Raw genomic sequence first — 23510 nt, 5'->3', positions numbered from 1 at the left:
ACCCAAAATAGATTTTCGAGTTCATAAAAAATATGAATTCTGCAATTTTGAAAAAATTCTCAAAATGTATCTTAAATAATTTATCAAAGAAAATAAACTACATTGGTGCAGGAACAGATGTGTCTAGGGGAAATTTTACATAAAATGCATACAAAATTTATGATTGCCTTTTGATATAAATTTTCATTTTACCATGTATAAATTAGAATGTTTCTGGCAATTGTAAGAACTTCATGTTTACGTAAAACATTTAAAAACACAATAAACAAGTTAGAGCTTAACAGATTTTTTACATTTGCACTTATCAGACTTGCACTGTCCCTTGCCAACACATGATTGATATCCCTGACCTCCAGAAAAAGATGCCTTACTGCCACATTCTCAAAGTGATATTAAAATTTTAGTCTTCGGAAAATTATACATAGATCCACTATCACCCTTTATTATCTGTTTCTACCATCTATTGATAAATGTTCCTCATAAATTACTGCAAGCAATTTTCCAAAATAAAAGTAAAATCTGACATTGGAGCCGTCTATACTTACTAGATCGATTAGTTTTTCTACATTGTGGATTTTCATTAGGTCATATCCCCCCCCCCCACACTAGTTTTGTTTTGACACTTATTCACATTTATTAACAATTTGTCATGTTTTTCTTTATTGTCGGAAAACAGATGTTTACTTCTTTTTATTCATAACATTAATTTGCTTTGAATTGAAACACTGAAGCATGTCGCCCATTGTCCGAAACTATAAATGCAAGAAAAGCAAACACAGCAAAAACATTTATTGCTAGCATGAAATCCAAGGTTAGGGAGTTGTCCTTAAAAATCCCAAAATTTCAAATTTTGTCCTAAAATTCCTAATATGTTCCTTATTTTAATCCTTACTTGTGCAGCAAAATAAATTTCAACCTAAAAATGAAACTTTTCATGATGATGCCTATATTTTTGACCCTAAGAAATTTTCTCTAAAAAAAGAGAGAAAAGCCTATGCTGTTGCTGCTTTTTTTTTTTTTCGGAGAAGGATGAGGTGGGGGGGGGGGGGGGATGCAGTTAGCCAAAACATAAGCTTAATATAAAAATATTTGTTTTATCTCTATACTTTGTAACTCTTGCAATGCTTCTGCAAAAAAATATTTGAAAAATCAAAATAAAGAAAATAAAAACACAGCTGTGCAGCAAATGTTGCAGAAAAGGAGTTTGGGAAAATGATGATTTGATGTTTAAGATTTTTTTTGCCCTTTGAAAAGAAATAAAATTATGTAAACCAAAGGAGTGGGAGTATTCCCTACTTCTCTCTAGTAGCAGTTCGGTGATAGATGGATGGGGGGGGGGGGGGGGGGAGGGGTATCATAGCTTATTGAAATAAAATAAATACAATGTGATGAGTTTAGAACCCAAATTTAAACAATTGGTTCAAAAAATATATTTAGAGCAAAATTTAAATTTGTTGCCTCCAGTGGGAATTAATATTTATTTTTATAGTGCTTATCTTGTGTTGTGGTCTGAGATTTAGCTTCTTTTCAGCACAAAGAGTCGGTTTGCTTTGTGTTTCTGTTCAGTGAAGTTGGATTATTTCTTTCACATATAGTTTTTTAATTTAGTCCCTTATCTTTTTCCTTAAAAATGTAAATAGTGATTTGTTTCATTAAAATGCCACGGAGGATGAAATTCTCTTCCTTGTGGTTGGAAAAAGACATAAATGGATGCAAGGTCAGCACATGGTGCCATGCAGAAAAGGATGAATTAAGCATTTTGTTTTATTTGTACATTATCTTTCTAATATTGATATTCCAGGATTTTCACAGGTATTGTCTTATGCTGATTTGGCAAGACCTAGGAGTTTGAAACATAACTTAAAAAATCAAGTGTTCTTTGTCTTCTACAGAAAACAAATTTGTTATGATGAAGCAATCCAATGTGTTTGTGCCACAATTTACTACAAAATAAAATTTGGAAAGCAAAGGTTTTCTCAGTTTTAGTTGCCGTAATAAGCAATCATTCATTTGCATCTTTAAATTATTTATCTTTAATTTACAGGGATATTTTTTGATGATTCTGAGATAGCAAAAAGTATCAAATTATCTGATAAAAGTTAAGTACATAGTAAATTTTGGACTTGTACCCTACTTTAAATCCCTCCTTATTATATATATTTCTTCATCATTCTTTGTAATTCACTTTGATGAAACAACAAAATGGCAAGGTAAAAAAACAATTGGGCAGACATTTATCCTACTGATATATATTTCTACTTCATAATGTGTCACTGTGTTAAAGAATAAAAAATTTAATGCATTGTATTAGTTTCCAAGACTGAATTTGAAACGTTTTATCATCCACCACAAAAATCAAGCTTATAAATTACATTTAAATTAAATTTGTTGTTTGTTGTCCTAAAAATGTCCTGAAATTTTAACAAAATTGTGTTCTAAAATTTTTGAAATCACTCCAACCCCTGGAAATCGAAATACTATTGAAATTTTAATCCTACTAACAAGGTCAATCCATGTGTAAATGCAGACAAGCAGGGCCTGATTTAGAAATTTTATGACTGTCAGCCGACACATTTAAAGGGGCCTGATTGAGCAGTACAATCAACCACACTGCTGTAAAGGTGCAACTGCACTCCTTTTCTGTTACATATTCTACAAGTTAGTGTGTGTACTGAAGATGTGAACTACCAAAGCAAAATTCTAGATAGGAAAATGGTTGTTTTGATGTTAAAAACAACATTGCTGTACACTTAATACATCGTCCGTGATTTTGAACACCAAAACTAGAAAATTGGATTCATATTTTGGTTTAATTTTTAACCTAGTCGGTAATTTTTAGGGGCCTCAAAGTTGGATTTCCTGGACCTAATACTAAACAGGGTTCGTTGATTTAAATTAACTGTATTTAAATCAATTGATTAAAAAAAAAATTCATTGGTTCAAATTAATTGATTTGAATCTAGTTATTTTTTTAAATCAAAATCCTTAATTAAAATCAATTCATTTTATTTTTATAAATTAATTTTGCATTTTTTTGATTTGTGTAGCTTTAAATTTAACTTACACTGCATTATACAATCTTAACCTCAACAGGCAAAACTACATAGATCCCTGTTGAGGTGTGTGAAATGGTCCTTCTTGCAATATTGCTTTTACTCAATTAGTTAAATTCAGTATTGAACCAAATAAAAATTTTCAGTTTTTCTCATACAACATCACTGATACAATTAAGAAAAGTAATTGCTCAACATATTCTTTTACACTAAAACGAACATGATAATGGAAGCCATATTTTTAAGCAAAGCATAAAACAAAATCACTTCTTATCAAAGAGTATTATAATATGTTTATAAATCTTAAAAATGTATTGAATAATTAAAGAACTTATCTTAGTTTGAAAAGTAAGCTGAATAGATTTATCTACTATATGAAATATATTATGTTTTCATAATGTAAAGTAATAAATAATTATAAATTTAATAAAAATCAAAGAAATCTGATTTAAATAAAAAAAATATCCGATTTAAACAAAAAAAATCCGACTTTTTTGATTAAAAAAATGATAATAAAAAAAATCACAAACTTTGATAGTAAGCCAGGCCCTGTAGAAACATGCATCCAACAGAGACTCAAAGTTAGACATACGCCATACGGAGATGCCATACGTCTTGGGAAAAGCCAAATAGCTGTGCAAATTGAACGAATTTTGGCAAAATAATGGATTTTTACTGCATGAGTCGGGGGATGATATAAATAAACCGGTAAATTTGATAATATTGCTAAATATTTAAATAATTATCACATTTACCAATTTCAATGGTGATTATGTATAATCACATCACTGAATTTTACCTTGTGTTGTGATATGAATTATATTGATGAAGTTTAAAACAATGGCATGGCATTTGTTTGATTTCTAGCTATTAAAGTGTAGAAAATGCCAGAATGCTTTACCATGCTGAATGTTTAGCCCCGCAGTACCCCACAAAGCCTTCAAGAAAAAAACGAATTTGGGTAAGTGTAATTTTTGTTGCTTGCATTAATCCACATGAATGTTGAATTCATTTGCTATGTTTCTATTTTTATTATTTTATAGTCACAATCCAAAACCCAATTTTGGCAAATGTAAAAAATCTTACTTTATTTGAAAATACTATGCTTTAGCTTGTAGTTCATCTCAAAACTCAAGAAGAAATTGTGAAAATATAGCTAAATGTTTGTTCTTCTTTGAGTATTGACTATGCTGCTGAGGGCCGGTACTCAAAAATACACAAATGTTTTGCATAGTTCTGTGTTAGACAAAGAGGCCCACAGAAATGCATTGCAATGGGCCCCCAAGCCTGTTAATTAACCCTACCACTGATATTTAATTTATTTGATAACTCCACTGATACATACTCCACTTGTTTAACATCTTGGTAATCTGAATCAAAATTGCTTCTAAAAAAGAATTAGGGAAAAAATATCTAACCAAACATTTTAAGTATTTGCTAATCATTATCTCAAGAAGAGGGAAAAAAATATGGTTTTTATATATTTTTTATTAGTTAATAGACCGGGATTTGAAGGGGGTTGAGCATGCATGGAAAGGCTGACGCAATATTATTTCTGATTATTGTTACAGGCACGATGGTGATTATGAAACCACATGTCGTCGCCCCCCTGGGTGGTCGACAACCCCGGGGGAGTGTGGAAAGCAGTGTTGGGAGCCGTTTGCTAAAACACTCATAACTCCCGAACTAGTTGAGATAAAACACTGAAAAAAGTGGAAATCGACGCAACAAAACAAGGGCTTCATAAAAGCTAAAAATGGTTATGGACCTATCCTTGTTGGTTTCTGAGTAAAATTCCATTTTTTGCAAACAAGCAAAATTTTTGAATAAAATGCGCAAAACAAACTTTTTTTCACCAAAATAAATTCTAAATTGAAATTGTTTGATTTTTTTTTCAAATAAAGTCCTAAATATCATTATTCAGTTTGTTAAAACTATTTAAGTACTGTTAACGCGTTGAAAAACAAAATGACAGTAGCAAGCTTGAACACGATTCATAGTATAGTTCAGGATCTGAAGGGGGGTTTTGAGCATGCATGGAAGACCTGACGCAAAATTATTTCTGATTAATGTCACAGGCACTATAGTTATTATGAAACCATATGTCGTCGTCCCCCTGGGTGGCCGACAACCCCAGGAGAGGAGGGAAAGCAGTGGGGGGAGCCGTTTGCTGAAACACTCATAACTTGCGAACTATTTGAAATAAAACACTGAAAAAAAAAGCAATCGACGCAACAAAACGAGAGCTTCATAAAAACTAAATATGACAATGATCAAATCTTTTTCCGAGTAAAATTCTATTTTTCGTAAACAAGCAAACATTTTGAATAAAATACGCATTTTTTTTCTTCAAATAATCAAAATTATTTAACTGTTTAGGGAACCAATAAAATCCGAAGTATCATTATCCAGTTTGCGTAAAATTACTTTATAACCTTTAGCAGATTTTACACCTGAGTTATTAAACATAGTGAGCGAGGCTATTGCCACATAAGCAGCATAAAAATTTCTGTGGAACGTTAAAGAAAATGTGATCAGTATCTTATCCAGAGAAGTCCTGCAATGGCAATGTCTTCAATGGCGACTGCAAAACAGCAAAAGAAAACCAAAAAAAAACACACCCTATTTTAAGAACTAAGTTCAAGTTATCGATGGAATGACTCTGGTCCATAATGCCCCAAACACTACTTTCAAATGTAGCAAAGATTTTGCAGGTCTCCAAATAAAAAATAATAAAATTTTCTCTCCAATAGTCAAACTACACGAGTGGACCTTAAACACGATCGGTATATCTCACTGTCGTTTTCATAACTTGAGAACCAGAAGTTCAGGAAAGTCTCCTTCGCTTATAAAAAAAAATCACTAGGTACCAAACCAGTGGTTTCGTGTCATAGCCATTCCTGAAAATAAAAAGAACCTTTAAAAGTACATTTCAGAGTATGTAATATGTAACATATCCGTTCCTGCATCCAATCAGCTTCTGGTGTCTGGTAACTCTGAAAGCGAAAATGAATATTATTTAAAATCTGAGAGTCAAGTAATAAATTTCTCTGAAATGCCCGAGTCCAACCAGGACGAAGCTCGCAAAAGAATCTATCTTCCTGCATATGATTCAGTGCAAAATAGGGGAAAAAGTAACTAATAGTTTATAGATCAGAAACTAATGAATTCTTATTGGCAATCTTTGTTAAAGGACAGAGGTTGCCATTTCATGTGCTGGTGTTGTGGAAAAGAAAAGAGCTTTAGGATGGCATCTATCTTCAGGAGCACTTACGGGAAAAACATCTAAAATTTTACAAGCTTTTGATGCATTTTCCGCCTGCGATTCAACAAGTAAAATAGGAACAAAAAAGTATGCTTTCACTTTACCAAAAAAGTCGGAAACTGTTTTTTGTACACTAGAGTTATCATTAAAACAATATCTGAGTGCTTCAGAATTTCAACTGTTAGAAGCTGTATTATAAAAAAAATTGTCAAGAGAATAGGTATTTCTTGCGAATGCAACCATTACAATAATTTCTTGTCATTTCCATCAGAAATAAATATAATATCAGCTCTCTACCATGCTCCTGCAATTCTTTCCATCATTTGCTAAGAAGTATTGCTCAACTGTACTATTGAATCAATTCCCCTGTACCTTAGCAGTGCTTTTAGATGTAACCAAGTTCGGGTTTCATTTGAATGAAAATAAAACAATAAAGCCCCGCACCTTATGATGCAGTCAGTATTACCAGAGATTTTAATTCCATTCTGTGCAGGCAAGAACTGTAAATAATCTTGTAAATGTTTTATTAATAATTCATCTTGCTGCAAATACTGTGCTTTTAAGGCTAAAGCAAAAACCCATAAACTACAAAATACTCGGAAGAGAACGATTCAATAGAACAATTACAAGTCAACAAAAAAGAGTATGATTCAGCTTTCAGGATTTCTGATATATTAATGCTTTATGTATGAATATTGATATTCTGCAATTTTTTAATACGCATTATTTTATTAATTTTATTTAATTAGTTTTTTTAGAACTCTAGTGTATAATTTTATATTCGTTTTCATAAAAGCTCAAAGATGCTTCTCATTTTTTATATTTATTTAATACATATTATTTCTTGTATCATTGTTCTTTGTTGGGTAAGTTATAAAAAGCAATATCCGCAAAACAATAGCCGCCATATTCTTTTGTGCAAATTGAAAATATAAATTAATAAAAATAAATTTAAATTATATTTGAATTGAAACTACTGTGGGCCTGGTTCCCTAGTACCTCTCAAATTTAAAGCAGTATGTAACAAAATTAAAGCCATAATTAAATACTTTGCAATTAGAATAAGTTTGTAAACTGAAGAATGAATAGTTCGTCATAAGGATAAGGCTATTTTTTTTTCTCCTTAGCATACTGCCGTTTTATTCAATGCGCTAACTTAGGCAGTGCTTGCATTTTCTATTTCGCTTTTTAACGCTCACGTTGGTAATAATTAAGTAGTTTTAAACAAAGTGAATGATGAAGTTTCAGATTTTATTGATTCCCTAAACGGTTAAATATTTAAAAAAAAGAACTTATCTTTGAAAAAAAAAGCTTTTCGTATTTTATTCAAAATTTTTGCATGGCTTCCAAAAAAGGAATTTTACTTATAAACCAACAAAGATAGGACTATAAATATATTTAAGTTTTTCAAGCCCTTGTTCTGTTGCATCTTTTGCCACATTTTTAGTGCTTTACCTCCACGGTTCGCGAGTTATGAGTGTTTTAGTAATAAACGGCGTCCCCCTACTTCCTCCCCCTCCCCCGGGGATGTCGACCGCCGAGGGGGGGAGGACGACATGTGTTTTCATAATCACTATAGTGCCTGTAACAATAATCAGAAATAATTTTGCGTCAGGTCTTCCATGCATGCTCAAAACCCCCCTTCAGATCCTGAGCCATACTATGAATCGTGTTCAAGCTTGCTACTGTCATTTTGCTTTTCAACGCGTTAACAGTACTTCAATAGTTTTAACAAACTGAATAATGATATTTAGGACTTTATTTGAAAAAAAAATCAAACAATTTTGATTTAGAATTTATTTTGGTGAAAAAAAGTTTGTTTTGCGCATTTTATTCAAAAATTTTGCTTGTTTGCAAAGAATGGAATTTTACTCAGAAACCAACAAAGATAGGTCCACATAACCATATTTAGCTTTTATGAAGCCCTTGTTTTGTTGCGTCGATTGCCACTTTTTTCAGTGTTTTATCGCAACTATTTCACAAGTTATGAGTGTTCTAGCAAACGGCTCCCCCCACTGCTTTCCCCCCTCCTCCGGGGTTGTCGACCACCCAGGGGGCGACGACATGTGGTTTCATAATCACCATCGTGCCTGTAACAATAATCTATACATATAATAAAATAAGATGTTTGTGTGTGTGTGTGGCGCGCATCCTGGGAAAACGGAAAGGCCTAGAAAGATGAAATTTGTACACAGGTGCAATTTTTTTCCGAAAATGCACCTCGGGCTTCGATTTTTGATATTTTAATTAGAAAAAAAGTTATTTAATGTTTTATGTGTTTTTTTGCACTTTTTAGTACTTTTTACCTCACAGACCCCGAATCAATCGCACCACACAAATATTTTTTTTACTATAGTGTTGGAAATTTTAAATATGATGAATGAAAGAATTTTGAAGATAGAGCAATTTTTGTATTTGTTATAGATTTTTGAAAAACCTTTATTTTGCACTTTTTTCTGGGTTTAATTTTTTTCGAAACCCATCCTGCAAAAAGTATTGAACCCTCAATTCTAAAATTTTAGTTGGTAATGGTAAAAACATTCTGCCTCCTTCAGAAGAAAAAAGTTTTGAAAAATACGCAATAGTTTTTTATTTTTTACAATTTTTTTAATGGCAAAACACAACACGAGCTGTTCGCTTGCCAGCTGAGTTCCGAGCTCATCTCATCACGTGATCCAACTGAAATCGTTTGCCTTCTCTTCACCTTTTTTTTTTTTTTTGCAAGCGCTACTTTTTGAACACTACGGGGAACATAGAGCCTTTATTTTTGCGGGCTATTTTAATTAAATAAATAAAGCCCGCGATTTTTTGCATGATCTTCGTTTCTGTTACGAATTGGCGGTTAGGTTAGGTAGATACAGAGATAGATAGAGGTTGAGTGGACAAAAAATGTTTTTGTTTTCGAATTAATACTTATATAAATAAAAAAAGATTGTACTGTCAGGAGGTAGATATGTGCAGATCGTATAGATTGATAGATAGACAAATATAGAGGTTGATATAGTAGATGGACAGCAAAAAAGAGACATGCCCGTCATTTAAGGAATTTCAACGGGGTGTCAGTGCCCCCCCCCCCCACACACACCATGACTTTGAAAAAACAATGCTTTCACATAAAAGTTGAAGTGCTTTTTGTTATTTTTCGACAAAATTTGCATGAAGAGTACGTCGTTTCTGTCTCCCCCTCCTTAAAAAATATTCCAAACGACGGAACTGGAAATAGATCTAGAAAATATTTTATTCAAACTACTAATGATATAGATAGATATAGATTGATTGATACCGCCACGAAATTTGTTTAAGCAGCCGCCGAAGGCGGCAACATCGGTGTAAAAAAGCGAATGATAATATTGAGAAAAAAGAGAAAAACATTAATACCGTTGCTAAATTGTCTAAGCTGCCGCTGAAGGCAGCAACTCTGGCGCAAAAGGCGAATGGCGTAAAAAGGCGGACTAGCTGGTCGCCGTAGGCGGCTTGTCAGAAATAATATTGCGTCAGCCTTTCCATGCATGCTCAACCCCCTTCAGATCCTGGACTAGAACTCTTCATGCTGTCTAAGAAAACATAACTATAAAAAAAGAAAAACCTGCATTTTTTTTTTGAAATATTAATGTTATTAAATTTGATTATTGAATATTTGTATAAGTTTCTGCAGTCATTTGGTAGGTTTGAAAAGTCATTTTTCTTTTTTCATGTTATCAGTTGGGTTGAAAAGAAGTACTCTCCAGGTCTGAACTCTTCTCTTGAAGCACAAAATTAAATACTATTATAAAAAATTTAGCTATTCTCTTCTGTTTTAAAGATGTTTTTTTTTTAATTATGTAATCAATTTTGTGTGTGTATGGCTGTCTATGTAAAATTATAGTCAAATATGACTGCTTCTATTTTCATTTCCAAGTTGCTGAGTTGAATATTTTTATGGTGGACACCACCTTGAGTAATTTTCTTGCAATGCCACTGCATTTTAGCCATTAATTACTAAAATTAAACAAATTATTAGTCTTATTTTCATTTCTATTTATGTTTTCGATTTTCTTTACCGTATTTTCGGGAATAAGTGCCGCGGCGCATACAAGAAAAAAAGTTTAAAAATTGCTGGTGCGGCGCATATAACGGGTGCGGCAGATACAGTGTTTTTTTTTCAAGTTAAAAAAAATTTGAAAATGCTGCTAACAAATGGCACCACATCGTTTGCTTTCATTTTGTGAAATTTTTCGCCCTTGGGCAATAATTAAAGCAAAGATGGGGGAGGGAAGGTGAGTCAGCGATTGCACGTGTTTTACTGAGGAGAGAAATGCTGATCCACGTACGCGAGCAAGCCTTATCGCTTCGGAGCGAAGGGACAGGAAAACTTTCGACCTTGGGCGACAAGTAAAGCAAAGAAGGGGAAGGAAGGTGAGTCAGCGATTGATCCACGTGTGCGAGCAAGCCTTATCGCGGCGGAGGGAAGGGTCAGGAAATCCTTCGACCTCGGCCGACAAGTAAAGAGGGGGGAGGTAAGGTGAGTCAGCGATTGCACGTGTTTCACTGAGGAGAGAAACGCTGATACACGTGGACAAGCAAGTCTTATTCCATCGGAGCGAAGGGGTCAGGGAGAGGAGGCAGCAAAAGTACTAGTATGGGAGGGGGGTGAATGTCAAGTGTGTAAAGGGGATTTACCACCTCCCTCACAAAAATGGGTTGCTTGGTCAAGCAACCTAATGGGAAACTTGTCTCCTAGCTCTAATTTTATTGTTCACTCACATCGTCGTGTTGCATCTTTTGCTGTCATTCGTGCGTTCTTGGCTTATTTTTTTTTACAAATTTTTTTAGAGTTGTTCTGAAATGGCTCCTAAGCTATTGAAAAGTTATACTGCATCCTTTAAGGTCATAAAGGCAGAAGCAATTGAAAATCGTTTTGCTGCCAGAGAGTTTGGCATTGACGAGAGATACGTTTGCGTTGGAAATCAGATAAATTAACCATCGAAAGTGATGGCCAATCGAGGGATGCCGAAGGCAAAAAGTGCAAAATAAGGATTTTTAAAAATATTTCATTAACGTTAATTAAAAGTACTAACAAGAAATAAAATTTTTTTTTATTTATATCTAATCCAGCTTTCATTACTACTGATTGTGCTTTTAAGTTGTTTAATGCTGGGTGCACGCTTATGGAAGGTGCGGCGCTTACACCGGGTGCGGTGCATACATTAAAAAACTTTTTTCTTTGAGAATATATTACAATGCGGCGCTTACACCGGGTGCGGCGCTTATTCCCGAAAATACGGTATGTCTTTAATATAAAAGGGAATAACTGATTTAACTCAGCACATCAACTATAAAAAAGATACTCTCTATATTACTTCTATTATTTATGAATAATAGCTAATTTTCATCCTTTTTTGGTCATATACTCAAATGCGAATGTTAAGTTCATGATCTTAAATTCTAAACAAAAGAAAAAATAATATACATGTCATAAAGGAACAAATTTTACTCTAACTCTTAATGTAGTTTCTTCTGAGAGGATTAAAAGAGCTTCAAATATTTAACAAAATTATAAATGAGACAGTAAGAAGCAAAGGGATGTAAGTGTCAAAATAAAAAATTCGGAGAGAATCGAAACAAATGGTAGGAGAACCTCTTTTCTGTTTTGGGGCAAGAGATATTGTAAGTAGCACTGGTAGGTGCTGCTATATAACAGGATCCGGAAAAAAGTTTCAGTGAAAGTCTAGCCAGGACCGGAACTTTAAACGTGTTTTTCTCAAAACTTGAAAATGTCCACTTACATCCCTAATCCTCACTGCCGCAAATGTTTAATAATTATCAAGCCCTTTTTTAATATAAGCAAGAATGATTACTAAAAAAAAAGTGTTTGGAAAGAAGATCATAAAGCAAGGAAGAAAATAAATTGAAGCTTATGTATGCTACTATCAATCTTTATTCTGACATTGTTTTGAATGCCTGGACAAAGGTCTAAATAATAGTCTTTATACAGGATTGCCACGTCACAGGGAAACCTGAAGAAACAAGGAAAATACAGGAAATTCAAAAAAAAAAAAAAAAGGGAAAATCCAGGGAATTTTAAAAAATTCTTTAAAAACCTGGAAAATGTAGGGAATTTAATAATTTTTTTAATTAAAGTTGTAAAAATCAATGCCCAAATATATGAACTACCAAACAATAATAATAATGATAATTTAAAAAAAACATTAATAAAATAAAAAATGGTAATTTTACTTTTAAGTGTTTTTTTTTTGTAAGTAAATATTAAAATGTCTTATTATGAAAGCAGAAATTATTTATTGTTTTATTTGACATGATTATTGAATTTTATGCTAATTTAATTTAAAGAGCATGAAATTAGTGATCAATATTTATTGTTCTGCTTACTACGGCATTTTTCATCTTTTTTTGGTCAAAGTAATCAATGAAAATGATAAAAAGAGGCCCTTTTTTTTCTCGAATAATAAGCTTAATCGCTATGCTATTATTTTGGTTATAATAAACTCTTCTTTATTTCCTGTTATTTTAATCTATTTATTTGTTTTTTTTTTCTCCCCCTGTGATGAAATCACCAGGATTTTAAAGTTCTTTAAATATCAATGTTCGCTCATTTATAATGCTGCATATTCATACAGGGAAAATGCAGAGAATTTTTTTCCTAGAATGAAGTGGCAACCCTGTCATAGTTTATTACTAGTAATCCTTCAAGAGCAGAGGGCCACACTTTTATATATTAAATACTGTGTATCTTTGTATGTATCTATCTATTTATGTCACTCTACCTTCTTCCGAATGCCAGAGAATTGACAATCCAACCAGATATTGGTGGAATCTTAATTTTTTCTGGCACATGTTAGGAAGGTTGTATTTTTCTAAGTCTTTTAAGTAGAGAGGATATTAATTAAAACGTTGATTCTCAAGGATGTTTCTACTGCCTGTAGGAAAGCATTTTGGCAAAATGCCAATTTAGACCAAAGGTTTTTTTTCAAAGCTAAGTTGATCTTACCTTGGTCAGGACATCTTTTCCTGCTTTCATAATTTCTCTCTTTTTTTCTGCTTAAAGCGAAAGTTATTGAATCGTTCAAGATAATGGTTTAACTGACTGAATTAAATGATTCTAGAGCTATGCAGCGCTCAGGCATCGCAGCGTTCCTATATTCCTATATTTTCCTATATTTCTGAAAAAGTTCCTATTTTCCTATAATTCCTATATTTTCAATTTCCGATTCCTTTTTTTTTTTTTTACTTTTCCCCTCGACTTTTGGCTACCGCCTTTTCCGCGATCCACGTGCAGCCGCCATTTTATCTTTCCTACTGTGCAGGGCTCCCAAATGGTTCGCTTTTCCCGCCAAAGTCCGTGTTTTATGGTAAAGTCCGTGTGTGTAAAGTCTAGTGTTTGAAAACCTTGAAAAAGTATAAAAAGTTTCTTTATTGCTTGAATTTATTTATTGTTTGGATTGTGCTTGTAATTCTTTTAAAAATATTTCATTAGTGCAATTTTCTGAACATATATATTCGATATGATTTATCGCGAAAAATTGCTGTCGTGTTTGAGGTTTCAATCCTTTTGCATTTTGTTAATATTTTGATTCTTTTTACAATCCAAAGTGATTTTGACATGTGCTTACTTTAGCTTAGCTTATTTTTCGTTTAATTTCAATAATTAATGAAGGAATTATTTTGGAAACCATGGCAACATTGAACTTACTCGGCTCGGACGCGGAAAAATGCTTCTCGCTTTTGAAATTTCAATCCTTTTGCATCTTGTAAATATGTTGATGTTTTCCACAATTAGAAGTTATTTTAGCATATGCTACTTTAGTTTAGCTTATTTTTCGTTTGATTTTAATAATTAACAAGGGAAATATTTTGGAAACCATAACAATAACATTGAGCTTATTCGGACTTTGCGGAAAATTGCATCTCGCGTTTGAAATTTCAATCCTTTTGCATCTTGTGAACATTTTGATGTTTTTGGCAATTTGAAGTTATTTTGACGTATGTTTCTATAGATTGACTTATTTTTCGTTTAATTTCAATAGTTAACGAAGGAAATATTTTGGAAACCATAACAATAACATTGAGCTTATTCGGACTTCGCGGAAAATTGCATCTCGCGTTTGAAATTTCAATCCTTTTGCATCTTGTGAACATTTTGATGTTTTTGACAATTGGAAGTTATTTTGACAGATGTTTTTATAGATTAGCTTATTTTTCGTTTAATTTCAATAGTTAACGAAGGAATTATTTTGGAAGCCATGGCAACATTGAACTTACTCGGATTTCGCGGAAAAATGCTTCTCGCGTTGGAAATTTTAATCCTTTTGCGTCTTGTAAATATTTTGATGTTTTCCACAATTGGAAGTTATTTTGACATATGCTACCTTAGTTTAGCTTATTTTTTGTTTAATTTCAATAATTAACGAAGGAAATATTTTGAAAACCATAACAACATTGAGCTTATTCGGAATTCGCGGAAAATAGTTTCAATCCTTTTGCACCTTGTAAACATTTTGATGTTTTTGACAATTGGAAGTTATTTTGACATATGCTACTATAGATTAGCTTATTTTTCGTTTAATTTCAATAATTAACGAAGGAATTATTTTGGAAGCCATGGCAACATTGAACTTAATCGGATATCGCGGAAAAATGCTTATCGCGTTGGAAATTTCAATCCTTTTGCATCTTGTAAATATTTTGATGTTTTCCACAATTGGAAGTTATTTTGACATATGCTACCTTAGTTTAGCTTATTTTTCGTTTAATTTCAATAATTAACGTAGGAAATATTTTGAGAACAATAACAACATTGAGCTTATTCGGACTTCGCGGAAAATAATTTCAATCCTTTTGCATCTTGTAAACATTTAGATGTTTTTGACAATTGGAAGTTATTTTGACATATACTACTTTAGATTAGCTTATTTTTCATTTAATTTCAATAATTAACGTAGGAATTATTTTGGAAACCATTGAACTTACTCGGAATTCGCGGAAAATTGCTTTTAATGTTTGAAATTTCAATCTTTTTGAATCATGTAAATATTAAAATATTTTGCCCAATCGAATGTTATTTTCCCATATTCCAACTTAGATTAGCATGTTTTAGGTTTAATTTAGTAGAAAATAAATAAATTTCTTTTATGGGAAGCATGCCAACATTGAACTTGGTTCGTGAAAATTTGCTTCTTTGAGCTTTCAATCGTTTTGCATCTTATAAATATTTTTATATTTATGGCAATTAGAAGTTATTTTGACATGCTACGTCAGATTAACTCGATTAAATTTTTACTTAAATAACTAAAAAATTAATATTTTTTGTGTTGTTTAATTCAAGTTTATTTAGTTTTCCAAACTTAATTTTGATTATCATTAGCTTATTTTCGGTTATTACTGTTTTTTTTTTGTGTGGGAGGGGGAGGGGTATTAAATTTAAACAATTGAGCACATAACATTTTAAAGTAGCGTCTGTATATGAAACAAAGTTGAATTATGTAATTATATGAAGTTGAATTTGTACATCATTTCATTGTCATGATGCCTGCTGCTGTTGTTGTCGTGTGCCAGGTAGTCTGGCAATTTGGGGTGCACTGCTTCACTTTTCCAACTGTAGAATAATTTGGTGTGAAGTCCGACTTCTACAGTACACACTTACCATAAGGACCCGTTTATAGGGGACAAGGACAGGAGAGAGAAAGTACGTCCATGCCCGAGCCGTGATTCGAACCCGGACCTTTCTGTTTCAGTCAGACTTCTCTGACCACTAGACAAGGCAGGCAGCATGATGCCTGCTAAAGGGGGGAGAAAAAAGTTCAAAGCACTCATGGCGGTGCAATCATGGATTATTTTTTTTTAATGTAAGCTTTATGATTCTTGAAAATATACTTTGAATATGAAAATTGCAAAACTATGCCTCATGTGATCTGCTTCTCTTTGTGATTGAGAATTTCAGACATTTTTAGGGAAACTTTCAATACAGTAGATCTGTTTGGTGTGTGATAGATTCATATCGGTGGAGAAGGGATGTAATGCTATTAAGAAGCATTACAATACAGAAAAACACAAAAATAATTTTAAACTATAGAAAGATGAAGCACAGCTTCATCTATCCTTCAGTGAGACTACCAGCATCCCTGGTTCAATTCAAAATGTATCATTACGCCCATTTAGTTCTATGGAGGCTGCCTTAAGTGCTGCACTAAGTGCCTCCCCCCCCTCCCATCCAAATGTTTGTGTAAATAATATTATTCAATGGATAAAAAGATCAGTTGTGCAGAAGGTGATAAAGGAATTGTATCATTAAAAATCAGTATTATGGTTAATTAACAAATTATTTTCAGGGATTTAGCAGCAGGCAGCTAATTTGCCTTTTGATGCTTCCTTGGGTTTAAATGAATGGTCCTCTCAAGATCCTCTTTTTAATCCTAACTGGTCCTCTTTAGTCCTCTTTTTGATTGAAATTAGTCCTCTTTTACCCTTTTCTAAAACTAAAATGTGTTGGGAGCAGGGCTGTGGAGTCGGAGTCGAAGAGTCGGAGTCGGACTAATTTTGGGGTAAAGGAGTCGGAGTCGGAGTCGTTAGAAAACATGTCGACTCCGACTCCGGGCTTCTTTTTGTCTTTCATTTTTACTGACTCTCATTGCATTTTTTAAAAACTGACTACTAGCAATTGGTTCGATTACATGTATAAAAAGTTACTAATGAAAAAAAATAACTGCTACAATGGCAATCAGCTAGCTTGAGTGCTTATCGAACTTTCTGTAGCCGTCCCCTAGTTTGCTTGCTTTTTAACTTAACTAATATATAGCAACTGTCAGCAAACAGTTTTATCGCCTAACATTTTCAAGTAATCAATTTCAAATAAAAATAAAAATATAGTGTTTTGTTCGATCTCAGTTATAAAATAGTAAAAGGGACGTAACAATTTAGTAAGTCGGGGCCCGTACCTCAGGTGGAAACTTTTGAGAGTGATCGACAAATTCAAATAAGTTCTTGCGCGAAAACACGAATACAAAAGATCCGATGAAATAATCTAATGTTTTTTTTCTTTATTAAGACTATTTCTATAAGTTTGGTTCTCACTAAAAAATTTGGAGCAAAATAAGTATAAATGATTTCTTGATTACAATACTAAATAATTGCAGTTAATCTTAAAATCTTCACATTAAGGTTAATTCTAAAGCAGCCAATAAAATTGAAATTAAAAATTTAGCGAAGAAGAAATATAGGTATAGTAAAAACTATTCGTATAAATCTGTATACCGCCGCATTTTGTGTAAAATTTGCTCCTGACGTATATGTGCCCTATTTTCGTTGAAATTTTATTGATGAAATAGAATTTAAAATATAATCGGGAGAATTTTCAAAATTAAAGTATTTATACCTTTTATAAACTCTGAAATTAACTTTAGGTGTCACTACCACATGGGTGTCACCCGGGGCAAACCACACCCTCTCAAGAACTTGGACTTAGAGGAAAAAAGCTTTTTTTTTTTTCTCAAATTAAAGCTTTCAAAAATTGAAAACACACGATTTGATCAATATCTGTTTGTTAAATATTAAAGGGGGCAAGGTAATCCTTTTCAATTTTTTTAAAGGAATTTTTAAGTCATTTCGTTTTTAAACTCGTAACTGTTGGAAAATTTGATTTTTAAATTGAATTTCTAACGTTGTATGCATCTTGGGTTTACAAAAAAAAATGCGAAATTTTCATAAAAAGGAATTAATATTTTAATCTCTGTTTAAAGGTTTCCCCCCTTCTCCTGAAGGGAGAGAGGGAATTGAAAAATACAATTAAAAAAATCCGGAGTCGGAGTCGGGCGTTTCAAAATCCAGGAGTCGGGGTCGGAGTCGGCCATTTTCCTTCCGACTCCGCAGCCCTGGTTGGGAGCCCTGCATTAGTTTCTAGAAAAGTGAAATTTTATCTGCACAATTGCATTCGATCCTCATTGATTTGGAGGCTTTAGTATGAACTTAAAGAAACAATTTTGATTACTAAAATGCAGTTTCCTAACGACTTCTCATTTATTTATTTTGAAGTAATTTAAAAACCTATTTTAACTTAAATTTTCCAAAATGAATGTTTTTGTAAACAAGTGCAAGGTTCTATTTATTAATTTTTTTTATGAAAGTAGTAAAAACTAACTCCCCCCCTCACTTTTTGTACTTTAAAACTTTGGGACAGTGGTGGCCACCAAGTTTTTTAGGTCTGGATTATTTTGCTTTAATGACCAAATATTTCTAAATGAAATATATATTTTACTGGGTGTCCTTGAAAGTCATGGGAAATCGTGGATTTCAACTATGATCGAATTTGGTACTGAAAAGTCAGGATTTTCAGGGGGGAAAAATGATCAAAAAGTATCATATCAGAGTTTTTTCTGAAAAAAAAAACATACAGTATACATTTAAATTTTTAATTTGCATACATTTAAATTTTTACCTGAACACTTTTTTCTAGAAAAGAAAAGGAAATTCACAATAATTTCTTTTTCACAAAAATAAAGAAAATTCACAAAAACTATTTTGCTTTTTCACATAATGGGGACTTAAAAAATGAAACCTGGATTGACTCCTGATATTACAGTGTGACATGCTGACATGTGACTTTGATTTCAGCATAGCACATGTTTCAACAACTTATAAAACTTTAAGTTTGGCTTTTACTGCATTGTCAAGTGATAACATAATTAGAACAGAACTTTTATTCACAAATTTCATTCTAGAGCACAGCTTGCCCATCGCAGTATCGGATCATGCAAAATCTTTCATTTAAAATTAGATTAGTGACACAGCTATTTTAAGAAAGATTTGTGTTCATCTACAAAAAGTTTCGTCAATTTTTTTTTTTTTTTTTAAAGAAGTATGCCTTAATATGTTATTTAGTACAAATTACAGTTTTACGCTCTTTTACTGTTTGTAAAATTGATTTTGTGTGTATTTTTAGACTTATTTATGCGTACGTATTGCACTTATGTCAGGTAGTGTAATTACATGTTTTTAATCGAATAGTAGTATTGCATTTTTAAAAAAAATGTCATACTGGCAAGCTTTGTTATCGAAATTCCTGTATATCCTTTTTTTTTTTTCAAGATATTCCTATATTATTTCGAAAAATTCCAATATTGTTTTCAGAAAATTCCTATATTTTCCCTCGAATTCCTATATTTTTTTCAGAAAATTCCTATATTTTCCTATATTTTTGTTGGCAAATGTCACTTCTATCCCTGAGCGCTTAAAATTATGCACTGTTCATTAATCAATGTATCAATACATGTGATGCGTTTTTTGATGCTATGATTTTTTCATCTTTACCTCTGAAAGCATGTGTAATTCATGTACCAAAATCGTCAATTAAGTTTCTTTCGTTAAGCGGAGCCACCGAAGCACAGTTAATCATAAAAAAGCACTAGCAGGGAACCTCTCAAGCCAATGGGCATGATCACATTTATTTGCCTTGATAGCCTTGAACCAATCAAGGCAAATAAATATGTTTGGAAATATAGCTGAATGGAACAAAAACATTGTTGCGGGTACAGCAGAAGTGAATCAAGTTTTAGAGCTGTAAACCCCCCTCTCCCCAAATTATGTAGTTAACTCCAAAGATATTTAAAGTTAAATCTTTTTGCCATCATGCACTGTTTAAAACTGGAGTTTTAACTTGTCCTTACTTCAGTGGAACAAATGAAATACCCGTAAGTTAAAAGTGAATGAATCGCTTGAAATGAATAAAAACGAAAAACAAACTACTTCAGTTGTATCACGTGGGCGTTAGTTCATGCTGGGAGCAATCAGCAGCACTTCTTTGACGAAGCGCTTATGTCTTCGTTCTGTATTTAAAGAATTGTAAAAAAAAAAAAAAACCCCTTGCATATTTTAAAAAACCTTTTTTATTTCTGAAGAGGGCGAAATGTTTCGACTATTACATAGTTAAATTTTCGTAAAGGGGCTTTTATACTTTTCGCAGGATAAGTTTAGGAAAAATTAAGCCCTGGAAAAAATACTAACTTAAGGTTTTTTTCAAAAATTCATAAAAAATACAAACATTGCTTTGTCTGCAAAAACTTTTCCCTCGTCGAATTTAAAATTATGTATCCAACAAAAAATACTTGCCTGGCACTATTGGTTCGGAGTCTGTGGGGTAAAATGTACTAAAAACTGCTAAAAATCACATAAAACATTAAATGACTTTAATAAAAATATCAAACATCAAAGCTCAAGGTGCACACCGTCCACAAAAATTGCACCTGTATACCGAATTTCATGTTTCAAGCCCTTGCTGTTTTCTTGGAATGCTGTTGCCTGGGATGAGTGGCACAAACAAACACATGCACAAATAAACATCTTATTTTATTATAGGCAGGGGTGTTCCCATAGGGTACCACTCTATATATGCTATGTACTCTCAAACTTTTTTTAGACATATAACGTATACCCTCAAGCTTCAGAAATTTTCATGTTATGACATATTATGTATATGATCGCATACGCACATTGTGCGTAATGGATTACCGGGAATTAGGACTGGGCAATGCATGGCCAAAAACCGGTATGTATCCTACATCGTTAAACCGGTTTAGAATATTTCTCTAAACCAATGCATCGATACTGCTCCGATGTACAGACACTGGTTCAGGATTGTTGCCATTTTGATCTCTTAAGTTTTTCACATTAATGTTGATTAGCAGTGTGTCAATCCAATCTGGTTTAACAATGAAGGTGATAAGAGTTTGACCTTCATTTTCCCAAAACATGTAAAAAGTGCACACGTGTTCTTATTTATAGACGAAAGATATGTTGATGAACTAGTAAATTTATCTTGGCTTGTTAGGCAGAAGCGTGGTGGAAATGAATTAAACTGTGTTGTTTTGTGGATTTTCTAGCTAAGCTGTTAAGCTGCAAGTTACAAATCTTTACTAATAATAAAGCTGAAAGTCTGGATCTCTGTCTTGATATCTGTGATGTGCATAGGGCCTAGATGGTTCGGCCGATTTTCATGAAATTTGGTACAAAATTAGTTTGTAGCAGGAAGGTGTGCACCTCGAAGTGATTTTTAAAAAGTTCTATTTTGTTCTTTTTCTATTCGAATTTTAAGAACATTTTGCTGAGCAAATTACCATAACATGGACGAGCAAACTACCATAGCATGAGCGAGCAAATGAACACAGCAAATTGGCGAGAAATTCATCATCCATTAATTATAAGTATACAGGCGAACCAAATGACCTTTGAATTTTGTACTGCGGGTAAAGCCGTGCAGGTACCGCTAGTAACATATAAAGCAAAATCAGTGGTATGCTACATATTTTAATATTTTACGGAATTCCTTTTTCATATTTTATCATGTAATTCATTGCCAGAAAGTATACTGCTTTAAATACAGAATTATAGCAATTTCAATCTGTAGATGTAAGACTAAATCTGAAGACTTAAAATTGTTAAATTATTGAATACATTTTCTGTTAACTACTTTAAGAAGTTGTGTATTTTTTTTAGGTAGCACTCTTAAATATCCTTCTTAGAAAATTCTTAGAGCTCTTTCTATTTAAATTTTTTTTTTATTTCTTACTAGAGGAAGATAGCGTTGATATTTCACTGTGTACAGTTCAAATGCTTTTCTTTTTTACATCTTGTTTATCAGTAGTAAAGAGAGAGGGGGGGGGGGAAGGGTTGCATAAACAAATTTCAGACAGAAATCAGACTTGTGAAGAAATGCCCTACAACACCATTAAATATTTTTCTTTCTTTTTTTCAGATGTGCCCAAAATGTGTAAAATGTAAAAGTTGTGGTACTACTTCACCAGCTTCTGGTGCTGGTTTATTATGGAATTTTGATTTACTTCTATGTCAATCCTGTGCAAAGTTAACTGATAAAGGTATAGAGTGCTTTTAAATAATAAAATCTTGTTTTTAAATGCTTTCTTGCTTATCTTTTCTTTCAAACCAAACACTTACATTCAATTACACACAGCCTGTAGCCTACTAATGCTGAGTTAAGTTATATTTTTTTGTAGAATTGTGTTTTGTTATTTTTATCAGGATAGAGAAGTATAAATATAACAATTTTAAAACTACTTCTGTTATTGCTCAAACTGTTTCAGTACTACTGCTTTAAGGGGAAAAAAAATCAATTTCCAACCTTGCTGCTAAGCATCCATCTATTTCCATCAGAAAAAAAAGTAGTGTTCAGAACTTAATATGTATTTAAGCTAAACATCATTTTGATATTTCTAATTACATTCTTGATTTGAAGTTTTTTTTTTATATAGATGAGATGTACCAAGTCTATTAAAAATATTCCATATAGTGTGGGACCCCAATTTCGGAATCCCAAAATCCAAAACTTTTTCTCTTAAATATTAAAAAAAAAAAACCTTTTTTTTTCTTCCATTTTTTAAAGCTCAAAATTGTTAATGTTTGGAAATTACTAATTGAAAACACAGTATTTTCAGTTCAGCTTTTTTTAAAAAACGTTTCTTTTGATGTCATGTGTTGTGCCTAAATAAGCGTAATATTGCGATGGGGTCGTTTCCAATATTTTAAAAGTATTTTTTTCTGAAAGAACATGCTTAAAAACATATGCTCTAACCATTTTTTAAATAATTTGTTTAAGTTTAATATTTTTAAAAAAATACTTAAATTGGTGATCTTTTATTGTTTCCATTTCTTACCGATGACATCACAAATGATGAAATGCCATTCTTTGTTGCCATTCACAGAGCAAAATATTTAATTTGCATCTTTACTCACGTGTATTGGCAACAATATGGTTGATAGCAAGTGTAGAACGCAATTTTAATTCGCTTCTTGGTTATAACTTGGAAACGCGGTACAAAGATGCGTCAAAAAGCATCTTTTTTGTCGTCATCTAGACCCTGCCTTGTTTGAAAAATAGGACATTTAAAAAAATTAATTGAAAAATAACTGTTGGGAAAATAAAAGGATTTTCTGGGTCCATGTTTTTTTTTTGCTTATTCTATCAATTTCAGTGACTAAAGTACTACTTTTGACTGATGGAAACAACCCCATTGCGCAGCAATCTTTTAACATCTACTTTCGATTAGCAATAATCCTTTTTTTTCTTCTCATAAGTATGCATTGCAAAGCCTGTTGAACAAAAATACAAAATAATTGTTTTGTAAAAATATGATTTAATTATTGAATTGATCAGCACATTGCATAATAATAAAAAGCAACTTCCACGGACT

At 32.4% G+C, this 23510-nt stretch overlaps 1 protein-coding gene and 1 long non-coding RNA gene across 2 annotated transcripts in view; both read left to right on the top strand.

The window, feature by feature from the left end:
* LOC129226762 (uncharacterized) overlaps positions 1–23510 on the top strand; it is a 160966-nt gene that overhangs the window by 45948 nt on the left and 91508 nt on the right. The gene's annotated exons all lie outside the window — the stretch shown is intronic.
* On the top strand, positions 3965–22219 carry LOC129226570 (uncharacterized). Its single transcript, XR_008580798.1, has 2 exons — positions 3965–4014; positions 22058–22219. It is a non-coding gene; the product is annotated as an uncharacterized LOC129226570 (long non-coding RNA).

This window comes from Uloborus diversus, chromosome 7, assembly GCF_026930045.1.
Source record: "Uloborus diversus isolate 005 chromosome 7, Udiv.v.3.1, whole genome shotgun sequence".
In the NCBI taxonomy this organism is placed as follows: domain Eukaryota; kingdom Metazoa; phylum Arthropoda; class Arachnida; order Araneae; family Uloboridae; genus Uloborus; species Uloborus diversus.
This window is presented reverse-complemented; position numbering and strand designations above follow the sequence as displayed.